General features: G+C 44.1%; 2 pseudogenes across 1 annotated transcript; one reads left to right on the top strand and one right to left on the bottom strand.

Moving 5' to 3' along the window:
- Positions 1 to 12833: 12833 nt before the first annotated feature.
- LOC103254132 lies at positions 12834 to 13343 on the bottom strand (annotated as a pseudogene). Its single transcript, XR_002481612.1, has one exon. The product of XR_002481612.1 is annotated as an NADH dehydrogenase [ubiquinone] 1 beta subcomplex subunit 11, mitochondrial pseudogene (transcript).
- Positions 13344 to 13362: 19 nt separating this feature from the next.
- Positions 13363 to 13665, top strand: LOC103254131 (annotated as a pseudogene).
- Positions 13666 to 14529: the final 864 nt, after the last annotated feature.

Genomic DNA, 14529 nt, shown 5'->3' with positions numbered 1-14529 from the left:
AACCTGCGGGCTCAGGCAATCCACTCACCTCAGCCTCCCAAAGGCGCGGGATTACAGGCTGAGCCACCGAGCCCGGCGAATCCAGATTTTAATATGAAATTTTATATGGCTGCAATGAATTAAAAAATTATAAAATATAAATCACATAAGTTTGAGGTTGGATATGATATTAGCTTCTTGGGGTCGCTGAAACAAATTACCACAATCTCGAAAGCTTAAAACAGCACAAAATTATTCTCTGACAGTCTGGAGTCCAGAAGTCAGAAATCAATTTCATCAGGTCAAGGTGTCCACAGGGCCATGTGCCTTCTGGAAGTTCTGGGGAGAAGCCATTTCCTTGCCTCTCCTGGCTTCTCAGATGTCTGCATTCCTTGGTTCAAGACCTCTCCTCAAGTCTTCCATCTTCACGTCTCCTACCTTGGTTGTCAAACCTCCCCCAACTCCCTCCTACAGAGGTGCTTGTGGTTATATGTAGGGTCCGCCCATCTGGATCATCTAGAATAATCTCCCATCTTAGAATCCCTAATTTAGTCACACCTGCAAAGTCCCTTTTGCCATATAAGAATACATCCACAGGTCTCAGGGATCAGGATCTGAGCATCTTTGGGGGCTATTACTCAATCTTCCATAAATAAAGAGTTGAATATAGCCCTCAGAACTGAACCTCTTAGACGAACCTAGAAAATGATTTGATGACAGGAGGTCTGTGTGAACTCCCTGGCAGAGATGTGGATAGTCAGAACATGTCAAAGAAAGAAAACATCATCTCTCTTGCTAGGACTCTGTGAAGGGTAGGAACAGCATAACAGATTTTTCCCCAACTGGAATTATAAAATATCCCCCAAATATCCCAGTACTCTGAGCCATGAGCCTATGATCCTTTTTGTAAATAGTTTATAGACATAAAATTGAAGTTTTATGTATATACTATAAAATTCACACATTGCAAAGATAGAATTCAATTACGTTTAGCAAATGTACAGAGTTATGCAACTATCACAACAATCTGGATTTAGAACATTTCTGTCACCCCCAAAAGTTCCCTTGTGCTTATTTGCAGTTGTTCTCCACAGCCATATCCAGCCCGGGCAGCTACTCATCAGCTTTCTCTGCATAGGTTGTCCTTTTTATACACTTCCTATAAATGGGATCACACAATATATAGTCTCTTGTGTCTGGCTTTCACTTAGTATAATGTTTTTGAGGTTCATCTGTGCACCAGTAGTTCCTTTTTATTGCTAAGTAGTGTCCTATTGTGTGAATATACCACATTTTATTTATCCATTAACCTGCTGATGGACATTAGAATGGTTTTCTGTTTGGGGCTATTATGAATGATTCTGCCATGAATATTCATGTACATGTCTTTGTGTGGACATATGTTTTCATTTTTTCTTGGGCAGACACCTAAGAATGGAATGTCTAGGTTGAATGGTTAGTTTATTTTTAACTTTTTAAGAAGCTGCCAAACTGTTCTCCAGTGTCTATACCATTTTACATTCTCATCAGAAATGTGTGAGGATCTGGTTTCTCCTCACCCTTTACAACATTGTATTAAGTATCTTTTTCCCATTGAATTTCCTTGGCATCTTTGACCTTGACCAAAAATAAATTGGCTTTACATGTGAGGGTTTATTTATGAACTCTCAATTCTATTCCATTGGTCTATATGTCTGTCCTTATGCCGGTGTCATATTGTTTTGATTACTGTAACTTTGTAGTAAGTTTTGAAATCAGAAAGTGTGAGTCCTCTAGTTTTGTTCTTTTCCAAGATTGTTTTTGTTATTCTGGATCTTTAGCATATCTGTATTACTTTTAGAATAAGCTTGTCAATTTCTGCAAAAAAGGCAGCCAAAATTTTGGTAGGGATTTAAAGGGAAAAACAAACTTGCTGTCTATACTCAAAAACATTTCTGATGCCACAATGTCTGAATGTTCTTCCCCCTACATCAAGAAATTCTCCAATTACCTGGGAACATCAACTGTGCCCAATTATTAAATTCAATTCTGACAGTATATACCCAGAATTAGCATGAGACCCCACAGGTTGAGAGCTCAGTCCCACAAGACTGCCCCCATTTCAAATGCCAGTCTCAAATGGTGGATCCTCAGATTGTCCACACTTTGTGACTTGACTACAAACCGGGGGATCCCTCATGCCTGCCTCAGGTTCAACAATTTGCTGTAATGGCTCACAGAACTCGGGGAAACACTTAACATCTACTGGTTTATTGTGAAGGATACCACTCAGGAACAGCCAAACGGAAAAGATGCGTGACTGGGTATGAGGAGGGAGGGGCACACAGCTCCACGCATTCTCTGGGCTCTGCGCTCTCCCAGGACCTTGACGTGCTCACCAACCCTGGAGCTCGCCAAGCCCTGTCATTTAGGGTTTTTATGGAGGTTACATTACATAGGCATGGTTGATTGCATCATGGGTCATTGGTGATGGGACTAAATCTCCAGCCCCTCTACCCTCCCTAGAGGTCAGGTCAGTGGGGCTGAAAGTTTCATGAGTGATTTTTCCAGCAACCAACTCCCATCCTCCAAGAATTGCCTCATTAGCATAAACTCAAATACAGTTGAAAGGGCTTATTATGAATAATAATAACCCCATCATTCAGGAAATTACAAGAGGTCTTATTATTAATATTATTATTATTATTTGAGTAGGGGTCTCACTCTGTTACCCAGGCTGGCGCACAATGGCACAAACACAGCTCACCGCAGCCTCAACCTCCTTGGTTCAAGCAATCCTTCTGCTTCAGCCTCCCGAGTAGCTGGGACTACAGGTGGGCACCCACCATTCCCAGCTAATTTTTTTTTTTTGTAGAGACAAGGTCTCCCTATGTTGTCTAGGCTGGTCTCGAACTCCTGGGCCCGAGCAACCTCCCATCTCAGCCTCCCAAAGTGCTGGAATTATAGGTGTGAGTCACCAAACCAGCCCAAGAGGTTTTTATAGAATTTATTTTTAATTTTTTTTAGAGACAAGGTCTTGCTATGTTGCCCAGGCTGGTCTTGAACTCCTGGCCTCAAGCAATCCTCCCACCTGGGCCTCTCAAAATTCCGGGGTTATGGTGTAAGCCACTCGCTCACTGATTTTGTTTTTGTTTTACTGAGATGGGATCTGACTCTGCCACCCAGGCTAGAATACAGTGGCATGATCATGCCCTACTGTAACCTCAAACACCTGGGCTCAAGCAATCCTCCCATCTCAGCTTCCCAAAGTGCTGAGCTTACAGAAGTGAACCACTATGCCCAGCCAAGAGTTTGTTTTTTGGGTTTTTTTTAGTGGAATCTCACTCTGTTGCCCAAGCTGGAGTGCAATGGCTCACTCACGGCCACCCCAGCATCAACCTGCTGGGCTCCGACAATCCTTCCCCCTCAGCCTTCCAAGTAGCCGGAACTACAGGTGCATGCTACCACTCTTGGTTAATTTTTTATTTACTGTAGAGACAAGGTCTTGACAAGTTTCCCAGGCTGGTCTCTAACCTATGGGTTCAGGTAATCCACTTGCCTCATCCTCCCAAAGTGCTGGGATTACAGGCTGAGCCACTGAGCCTGGCTGATCCTTAGAGTTTCAACCTGTAGTTTTGTCTCTCTGTTTAGTGGTTACACCTTGCTGTTCAAGCCTGGCTTGGGCTGCCTCCTGGCCTCTCAAATTCCATCCTGTTGGAAGCTCTACTTATCCTACTTTATTCTCCTATCTGGTATCCCATCCTTCTCCTTGATCTCACAGGTGACCTTCCCACCTCCATGCCCCCTCCGGCTCTCTCCTCACCCCTGCAGTCTGGTGTCTACCTCATCAGCAGCTCTTCCTGAAGTCACCAATATCCCCCAAGTTGTCAGATTCAATGAATTCTTGCAGTACTTTCTTGGTCTCTCTGAGGCAATTGACATTGTAGACAACTTCCATTTCAAAAGGAAATTTATACAAGTAAGTACATTCATGGTATCAAAAGAGAAAGAAACCAAACCACGCCTACATATATAAAGAGTAAAACTCAGGCTTAGCGCCCCCCTCTCAGCAGATTCAGCCTCCTCCTGCCCCAGAGATAACTATTATTATTATTATTATTATTTGAGTTGGAGTCTCACTCTGTTGCCCAGGCTGGAGTGCAGTGGCACACTCATGGCCAACCCAGCGTCGACCTGCTGCGCTCCGGCGATCCTTCCTCCTCAGCCTTCCAAGTAGCTGGAACTACAGGCATGCGCTACCACACCTGGCCAATTTTTGGTTTGTTGTAGAGACGGGGTCTCACCAAGTTGCCTGGGGTGGTCTCGAACTCGCAGGCTCAGGCAATCCACTTGCCTCAGCCTCCCAGAGTGCTGGGATTACAGGCTGAGCCACCGAGACTATTATTAACAGATTTTTGTGGGCTCTTAAAAGTCTTGGTCTATTTATTTACCTCTATACAAATTGACTTGGACTTTTTAAAATACATATGTTGGATCACGTCACATAGAGTCCTAGTTTGCTTTTTCACTTAATAACATGTATTAGAGCTTTTCCATGTCATCACACAAATTCATCTCTTTTTGATTTAAACTATTCCATAGTATCCCATTGTACTGATGCTCTATAATTAATTAAACTCTTGTCCTACTGATGAACATTCAGTTTGTTTCCACATTTAATTTTACAAATTTTACTGCAGGCTACAATTTCCAAGTGTATAGCTTACTAGGTACTCATAGAGAATCCGCCTACTACAAAATAACTACAGCCTGGATAAAGCATGACTTTTTTCATTTTTTTGAGACAGAGTCTGGAGTGCAGTGGTGTGATCATGGCTCACTGCAGCCTTAAACTCCTGGACTCAAGTGATCCTCCCACCTCTGCCTACTGAGTAGCTGGGTCTACAGGTACATGCCACTACACCCGGCTAAGTTTTTAATTTTTTAGGGATAGCATCTCATGTCTATGGCAATACCACCCTGAACAGGCCCAATCTCATCTGATCTCAGAAGCAAGAAGGGCCGTGCCTAGTTAGTACTTGGAAGGAAGGTAGGGTCTCGCTATGTTGCCCAGGCTAATCTCAAACTCCTGGACTCAAGCAATTCTCCTGTTTCAGCCTCCCAAAGTACTAGGATTACAGGCATCATGCCTGAAAGCATGATGGTTTTGCTGAGCTCACTGGAAACAAGAACAATCTCAAAAAGGAAAAAAACCAAATACAAATAAGCAAAAACTATAAGCCAGAATAGTATATGGCAGAAACTTACTAGTCAAACTCATTAATTTGCCCTGACACAAATGCCAGCAAAAGCCCTTCAATCAATCTGTGAGATTCAGACTGGGGAGGAGCCTGAGCCTAAGACTCTAGCATCAAGGTGAGGACCCTAGAAGGGAACAAAGATGGCTCCAGACCCTTGGTGCCCATGGTTTCTCCTGAAAGCAAAAGCCAGCCCTCTTGGGAGAGTATCCCTTTTCACCTACACTCATGCTGTCAAAGAGAACCAAACAAACTATGACGGGTGAGGGTCAGCAGAAACACTAAACAACAGATGTAGATTCCCAAGAGTGGAATTATCAGCTAAATAATAACCACTCCTATGTCTGAAATACCTAAGGAAGTAAGAGATAGAATCACAAAAGTAAGCAAGAAACAAAAGACTGTTTAAAAGGACAAAACAAAATTTAAAAAAAAACAGAACTAGTAAAATACTATGTAATTGGTAAAGTAGGAAAAACGTAGTGGACATAGAGTAAAATGAACACTATGTGTCTTCATGTGACACACAGCCCAATGTTTTTTGTTTGTTTTGTTTGGGGTTTTTTTGAGTCAGAGTCTCACTCTGTCGCCCAGGCTGGAATGCAGTGGCACGCTCACGGCCACCACAGCCTTGACTTGCTAGGCTCAGGCGATCCTTCCACCTCAGCCTTCCAAGCAGCTGGAACCACAGGCACGCACCACCAAGCCTAGCTAATTTTTTGGTTTACTGTAGAAATAAGGACTTACTTTGTTGCCAGGCTGGTTTTGAAGCTCTGAGTTCAGGCAATCCTCTCACCTCAGCCTCCCAAAGTGCTGAGATTACAGGTGTGAGCCACCGTATCCAGCCAGTCTAGTGTTTAAAGTGTGGTTGTCAGACAACAACCCCCATCTAACTGAGCCTTCAGGGCTGAGTTCCAGTTTATAGCAACACAGGGGAGAGAAAAACAGGTTAAAGACACCATGAGGAAAGGGAGAGGCAGACCAGAAATTGGGACATTCCACAGGACAACTGATCCAATTTCTTCAGCATGTCACTGTCACAAGGAAAAAAGAGAAAGGGATTGCTTTAGATTACGATAAATTTAAGAGACATAATTACTAAGTGTAATATGTGGGTCCAATGCAAACAGACCAACTTTGAAAAGACATCTTTGAGACAACTGAGAAAATTTAGGTAGGGTTTAGTATTAAAGAATACCAAGGAGTTATTGTTAACTTTGTTAAATGTGATCATGACATTATGACTATGTAAGAAAATGTTCTCAGAGAGATGTATTAAGTCTAGAATCCGTTTCAAGACACTTCAGCAACAGCAAAGACAACACACACATATACACACAAGAAAAGGATGAAGCAAGTTTGATAAAAATGTTGATAATTGTTAAGTCTAAGTAATAGGTGTATGGGAATTCATCAAACGTTTTCCCCTTTTGGGGCGTGTTTGAAATTTTCCATAATAAATTACTTTAAAATCTGTAGAGAAAAGTATACTATAGCTTACCCACATTTACAAAATCTCCCAAGTCTCACCATTAATGAATGCTTTATAAATTTTGTCTGAAAATTTTAGATTTAGCCTTCCCTATTCATTTCTTATAGTAATAATTAATACTTGTAGAATACTGTGTAAGATTCTCAAAGTGTGATTACTTTGAGATTCTTGCAATAACCTTGTGAAATAGATATTGTTGTCATCATGCAAAAAAAATACATGTTGTTGCCTTCTTATACATGAAGTTTAATAAAACATTTTACTTACATTTTCTTGTTGTTTTAACATCCTGATAGGAGGCTCATTTCTGAAATCATTAATTTTTTTGCTGCCAACTTTCCAACTTTGCTGGACTTTTTCCTTACTGTAAAAGTAATACATGTCTACTGTATAACATGTGTGACATAAAAAATATAAGAAGGGAAAAAAATCACACAATCAAAATGCCCAGATACAGCAATAAATATCACTGTAATATATTTCCTCCTACTCTTTTAGACATATGGTCTTATTAAATACTGAACAGTGGTTCACGCCTATCATCCCAGCACTTTGGGAGGTAGAGGCAAGAGGACTACCTGAGCTCAGGAGTTCAAGACCAGCCTGAGCAACATGGCAAGACCTCGTCTCTAGAATGAATAAACAACAAAACAAACAAATAAATAAATCAGCTGGGTGTGGTGGCGCATGCTTGTGGTTCCAGCTATTTGAAAGGCTGAAGCAGAAGGAATGCCTGAGCCCAGCAGGTCGAGGCTGTGGTGGCCGTGAGCGTGCCACTGCACTCCAGCCTGGGTGACAGAGTGAGACTCTAAAAAAGAAAAAAAACTGAATAAATGCAAAAGATTATTAATTACATATGTGTAAAATATTAGGAACAAAATCAAAGCAACATCAGCGGATCCACTGCTCAGTAAACCAGAACTTTTGAAATTCCTGCCACCCAATCCATATCTCAGCCCTATTCATCCCCAATGACATTAAAGTGTTTTTAATTTTGTGTTTTCTCTACTTTACTTTTCTTTATAGTTTCACTACATGTACTGTAAGCAGTTTCATATGGTTCAAGCTTATACCCATTCCCAAACAATATATTGTTTTGTTTAGCCTTGACTTTCCTTTTCTTTTCTTTCCTTTTTTTTTTTTGAGTTGGAGTCTCACTCCATCAGATTGCAGTGGCACGCTCATGGCCACTGCAGACTCAACCTGCTGGGCTCAGGTGATCCTTCCACCTCAGACTTCCAAGTAGCTGGAACTACAGGTATGTGCCACCACACCTGGCTAAGTTTTTTAGTTATTATAGAGATGAGGTCTCACCAAGTTGCCCAGGCTGGTCTTGAACCCGTGGGTTCAGGCAATCCTCTCACCTCAGCCTCTCAAAATGCTAGGATTATAAGCATGAGCCACTGTACCCACCCAACCTTTGTGTTTTTAAATCACTTGTTACTGGTATGTAAGAGAACTGTTTATTTTTACATGTTGATCTTGTATGTGGTCACTTAATTCTCTTGTTAGTTACAATAGTTTTTTCAGTTAAATTTTTTCTAGGTATATAATACAGTAACATTTGCCAATAATGACATTTTGGTTTCTTTCTTGCTAAAATTTATACTTTTTTGGATCTTCTTGTCTTGATAGGATCTTCAGTCTAATGTTGAATAAATAACGATAGTAGACATTTATGTGTTGGTCTTACATTTTATGGGAATGATTTCACCATCTTATCATTACATATACTATTGACTTCTCATAGATTCCCTTTGTCATGCTAAGGAAAGTGCTTTCCAAATTCCAGTTTGCTAAAGTTTAATGAATTCAAATAAAAGTAGAGGTCCTATGTGGTTCAGTATAGATAGAGCCCTATTCAAAAATGTGTTATCTGGCATCCAAATAGAAATCAAGAAGAAATTTCCATTTGTACTCTACCAGAAGGACACACTTTCCAAGACCCACTTTTTCTCTCCCTCTCCCATTCTCTTTTGCCCTGGAAGCTATTCTGGAAACCCTCACACTCTCAAAACCCAAAGTTTTTCTCAAGACTCAGTGCAGTGACGCCCCTCCCATGGACTTTCTTTCTTTTTTTTTTTTAAATATTAAAACAAAAAATTTTATTTTCATTAAGATTTCAATTATGTAAAAAAAAATTAAAAAAAAAATACACACACACACACACACACACACACACATACATGAAAGCCTAAAGGGAACAAATATGGGCAGGCGAGACCTCATCTCTACAAAAAAATCAGCCGGGCGTGGTAGCGCACGCCTGTAATTCCGTCTACTCGGAAGGCTGAGGCGGAAGGATCGCCGGAGCCCAGCGGGTCGAGGCTGCGGTGGTCGGGAGCGGCCACTGCACTCCAGTCTGGGCGACGGAGTGAGACTCCAACTCAAAAAAAAAAAAAAGAAAGAAGATAATAATAATAGGTTACATTCTAGGATGGATTGAAGGTGACTTTTCTCTATGTATTTATACATCATAAATGATCAAATGGTTAATAATCTCATTTAAGAAAATTAATGAATCACAAAAGTTTACAGATAGTAGAATGCATTTGCTTATTTGTTTGAAATAAGCAACTAGTGGTCAACCTTCTTTCTTAATATGCTCCCCAACAGCTGTATGTATTGTGTAGGTGAACTTAGTTTCTCTGGCTGGGGATCTCACTTTCCCTCCAGCCTCTTGGTTTTGTCTCTTTTCCCATTCTCAGGCCCACACATCATAAAAGATCCTAGACCAGGCTGACAAAGCGTCTTTAGAGGGCTTGCAAAGGGAGTACCCGTCCACTTTTTTTTTTGAGTTGAAGTCTTACTCTGTCGCCCAGGCTGGAGTGCAGTGGCCTGCTCACGGCCACCTCCGCGTCCACCTGGTGGGCTCTGGCGATCCTTCCGCCTCAGCCTCCCAAGGAAACTGAACTACAAGCGTTCACAACCACGCCCGGCTAATTTTTGACTTTTTTTTATTGTAGGGAAGAGGGCTCGCCAAGGTGCCCGGGCTGGTCTCGAACCCGCGGACTCAGGCAATCCACTCGCCTCGGCCTCCCAAAGCGCTGGATTACAGGCTGAGCCACCGATCCCGTCCCCGTCCACTTTTAAACGCTCTCGTCCCTCGCATTCACCACCACTTTGATTATTCCGCTACCTCTCTCGTACGGACACCCCCGGTTCCAGGCTTGGGTCTACCTTTCAGGATACCTGGGCCATCCAGCACTCAGGGCTGGCCGGGTTGCATACACAGTGACGAGCTCAACCTTTCCCCAGAGCTCCAGGGCTGCATATCCATTGTCCAGTACACACCTCCTACGGGATGGCCCTCAGGACCTCACATTCCACGGGTCCAAACCCTACTCGCGTCCCTGACTGCCACCACACTGTCCCCGTATTCCTATCCAAGGCGGGGGAGTCATCCAGGCGACGGCATGGCCGTCAGCTCACTTGGCCCTCACGCTTGTTCCCCACGTGCGCCCGCTCATCAGACCCTTCCCCTCACATCTTTTTTTTTGTTTTTGAGGTGTAAATAGCGATGGTAATTAACCCTCTCTAAAAGAAAAGGTATATGTAAGTACATAATAGAGTCACAAGTTAACTCAGTCTTTTTTTCCCCTTTCTACTCAAAGCATAAAGCAAAGATAATACTTTATACCAGGTTAGCAGGCAACTTTTAAAAAAAGGTTAATGTACATATTAAACATGGAAATTCACCAGTCAAATGTTATTTGTCATTCTCTCCCAACCACTTCGACATTATCCCTCCTTAACCCCTGTCCCTCCTTAACCCCTGTCCCAGCCTTCCCTGCCTTTTGCAGCCCTTACTCCTCTCCTGGTCTCTTATTCCAGCCTCCCCCTGGCCTCCCGACTCGGGCTTGCCCTCTTCGGGCTCCACGCTCGGTACCGCCCCTGGGTTCGTGGCCGTGCCACACACCCTCCCCCCACGCCCCCCGGAGTCCCACCGCACTCACAGACGGTCCGCGTTAGCAGCGATTTACCAGGACGCCCTCTGCTGCTAGTTCCTAGAACCACGATTCCTTCGAGCGGTTCCCCTCCCGGAGCTGCTAGCCAGAACTGGGTTTGGACTTGGGTTTTTCCCGGCATAAGGTCCCAACCAGGAAGGCCGCCCCCGGGGAGGTCTGCGAGCAGTGAAGAAATCGGTCATCCGCCCTTCCAGCCCCTGGTCATCCTCGCTGCTGCAGGGGCGCACGGCCCTCCGCCTCTGCCCTCGCTGCTCCCCCCTCCTCCCCTAACTCACAGCCCGGGTGGGGCCCCCCGGAGGCAGGAGCCTCGCCTCCTTTGGGCTCAGCCAGACCGAGCCAGGCTCTGGGCTGGGATGGCTGTCACCTCCGCCTTTAGGTGTTTAGGAAGAGATGCCCCTTCGGAAGCAGATCAGAGGATTTAAGATGGTGCCGCTTACAAGGGCCCTCCTCCTGGGTGGAAGAGGGAGCGCGTGGGGGACAGCCCTGTGCCAGGTCCCGGAGCTCGACGCCCTGAAAGCAGGCTGGATTCCATTCTCCCAACTAAAGTGTCCCGGGTCACAGCCCTGCCCCCTCTGAGAGGGTCCCATAGTCTAATGGAGAAACAGACAAACAACAGGCATGAAGATGGTGGAGGGAGATCTGCAGGTTTCCAGGTTGTTAGAAGATAAAACCAGCTGGACCTGGTGGTTGAATAAAGTCATTAAATAAATATTTACGGAATATTCCTGAATGCCAGGCACTGTGTGGAGTCTGAGGAAAAGGGAAGAAGCCCGGCGCGGTGGCTCAGCCTGTAATGCCAGTACTTTGGGAGAGAGAGGCAAGAGGATTGCCTGAGCCGGGGTTCGAGACCAGCCTGGCAACTTGCTGAGACTTCCTCTTTATAATAAATCACAAAATTAGCTGGTTGTGGTGGTGTGCGTCTGTAATTCCAACTACTTGTAAGGCTGAGGTGGAAGGTTAGCCTAAGCCCAGCAGGTCGAGGCTGGAGTGGCCGTGATCATGCCATTGCACTCCAGCCTGGGCGACAAGAGTGAGACCCTAACTCAAAAAAAAAGAAAAAAGGTTGGAGTTTCTCCCAAGTTTCTAGGATGAGGAACTGAAATGGGAAAGGGTGAAGGAGAACAGGTTAGAGAGACTAATGTTGGGTCCTGGGGGGACAAGCCGAGTGTGGGGTGCACTTCAAGTGAGAGGCCCATTAGATGGCTGCTATGGATGTGAGAGGACTGACACCAAGGAGCTGGTAGGACCCGATGGGAGTCTTCAAAAGACAGATGGTAACTGAAGATGGGGGTAAGTGAGAAGAGAAGAGGAAGTGTGCGAAGCCTGGAGATCACTTGCTCTGAAGCAGGGGAGGGGAAGGGAGAGAAGAAAGGTCTGCATGAGAGCCCACAGGGAAGCAGTCAGACAGCTAGAGAGAAAGTGTGTGTGGACCAGGAAACCCAGAGAGTGCTCCAGGAAAAAGGAGACAACAAGCCTGAAGAACTTGAGTCATAAGGGACCTGAGAAGTATTTATCAGACTCAGGCACAAGGAAACTGGGAGAGCCTTGCTGCAAGTGAAAGGTAGACTGCAGTGTTTAGGAAAGTTAGACCGAGCATTTAGGATGAAAGAAAGGACTTTTCTTTTTTCCTTTTTTTTTCTTTTGTCAGAGTCTTACTCTGTTGCCCAGGCTGGAGTGCAGTGGCACGTTCATGGCTCACCGCAGCTTCAACAACCTGGGCTCAGGCCATCCTTCCGACTCAGTTTCCTGCATAGCTGGGACTACAGGCTCGTGTGCCATTGCACCCAGTGGAAGAGGCAGTTTTGGGGAAGGAGGGTGTTGTTTGTTCTAATGGGAGAGACCTGATGGAGTTTGACTGCAGGTGAGAAGGAACCAGTGAGTAAAGGTTGAAGAAAAAGGACTAGAGAAGGGCGATCGAGCAGGTAGTATCACATGGGACCCCCAACAATTTGGCCAAAAGTAATCTGGTTTAAGATGAGAGGGAATTACTTAAGTGTCCAATAATGGATCGGGTAGGTCAAATAAATAACTAACAATATGAGATTTATTACAAAATAATTGTTCAACAATAGGTAACTAGCTGGAACAAGGACATCTAACAATATAATTTTATATATATATATATGCATATATATATGTATATATATATGTATATTAACTTTCAGCCCCTTTAATTAGGTGCTCTGAGAAGAGGTCAGAATGATGGGGGGCGTGGGGAAGGTGGTGCTTCTTGAGCTCCACTCAGCAACTGGTCAGCCCTCACCCTCTGGCAGCTGAATCCTGCTGGGGTCAAAATGGCTGGGTTCCATGAAGGGGAGGCCACTGGCTTCTCGATACTTCACAAGCCTCTCAGCTTCCCAACGGGCCCAGCTCTGCATCCTGTAGTCGGGCAGATAGGCCACAAAGGTGCTGCCAAGGGCCGGGACAACGGAGAAGCCAAAGAAGAAGACGACCCGCATGTTCCAGACGTCTAGAAAGGAGTCCTGGCCATAACCGTGGGAGTCTGGGTTCTTCTCATAGAGGTTTTCGTCCTCGGGATCTGGGTCCTCCTGCCAGCATGCGGTCGGTTCTGGCGCCCGCTTTCCCGTGCAGCCAGCCGGGAGCCCTCTTGCCGCCACCGCGGCGGGCGCTCAAGCTTAACCGTCCAGCAGCCACGACAGATTGTGCCTAAATATTTTCTTTTAAAATGTTTTCTTACCTTTTGTTTCTTTTCACAAAGTAGGACATGCTCATTTCAGGAAATATCAGAAAATACCATCAAACAAAGGCAATGAAAGAACACCGATGCCTTTTGCCACCTAGCACGCCTGAGAGCAAGATGGGCCCACCAACAGCTCTGCTGGAGCCACCCCCGAAATTCGGCCAGGGTTCTCGCTCTTGCCGCATCTGCTCAAACCAGCACGGTCTGATCCACAAATATGACCTCAACACGTATGGCCAGTGCTTCTGCCAGCACCCGAAGGTCATAGGTTTCATTCAGTTGGACTGAGTGATCTTCCTTGAATGGATTATCCCATAAATTTTTTTAAATACTAAAAAAAAAAAAAAAAAAGAACACATAAGTTCATCCACCCAAAGTAAGTTGTCCCTAGTATTTTTGCTTTCAGATCCTTTTCTATGCATCTATACATAATTATTCTGCAGAGGAAATAAATCATAATGTGTATACTAGGGTTTGTGATTTGTGTACTCGATGTCTCCCGTGGCATAGCAAATTACCCCAATTCTTACTGGCCTAAAACAATAAGTATTTATACTTGACTTTCATTATTCATATATTCTATATTTAGAAATTCACCCACTGTCTAAATTTTATTTGCCACCCAAAATCAATATTCACAGCACTTTCACGTCATTCATGGAAGTGTACAGAGCAGGGAAGAATTTGAGTTTTTCACCACATGCATTCCCAGCCAAGGTCAAACAAGGTAACACTCTTCCTTCCTGTCTTAGCTCTCACACTGTAAACAAGTGTCCTTTTTGAAGTCTACTTTGTGCCACTTTTTTTCATATTTGTGCTTTTTGTTGGTGATGTCACTGTTTAAAATGGCTCCCACTTGTTGTGCTGAAGTGCTGTCTAGTGTTCCTAAGCTCAAGAAGGCGGTGATGTGCCTTATGGAGAAAACATATGTGTTAAATAAGTTTCATTCAGGCATGAATTAAAGTGCTATTGGTAGCTAGTTCAATGTTAATGAATCAACAATGTATATTAAGTAAGGTATCTTTAAACAGAAACACACATAAAGTTAGTTTATGTATTGACTGGTTGACAAAAAATGTTGTGACCCGAGGCTCACGAGAACATTTCTGTAGTTCCCTGAGGAGCTGTAGTATTTGCCAATTCAGTGTTCCA

This window comes from Carlito syrichta, unplaced genomic scaffold (genome assembly GCF_000164805.1).
Source record: "Carlito syrichta isolate Samal-C Ts95f unplaced genomic scaffold, Tarsius_syrichta-2.0.1 Scaffold270980, whole genome shotgun sequence".
Classification (NCBI taxonomy): domain Eukaryota; kingdom Metazoa; phylum Chordata; class Mammalia; order Primates; family Tarsiidae; genus Carlito; species Carlito syrichta.
The sequence above is the reverse complement of the archived record's forward strand: the minus strand, read 5'-3'. Positions and strand labels throughout refer to the sequence as shown.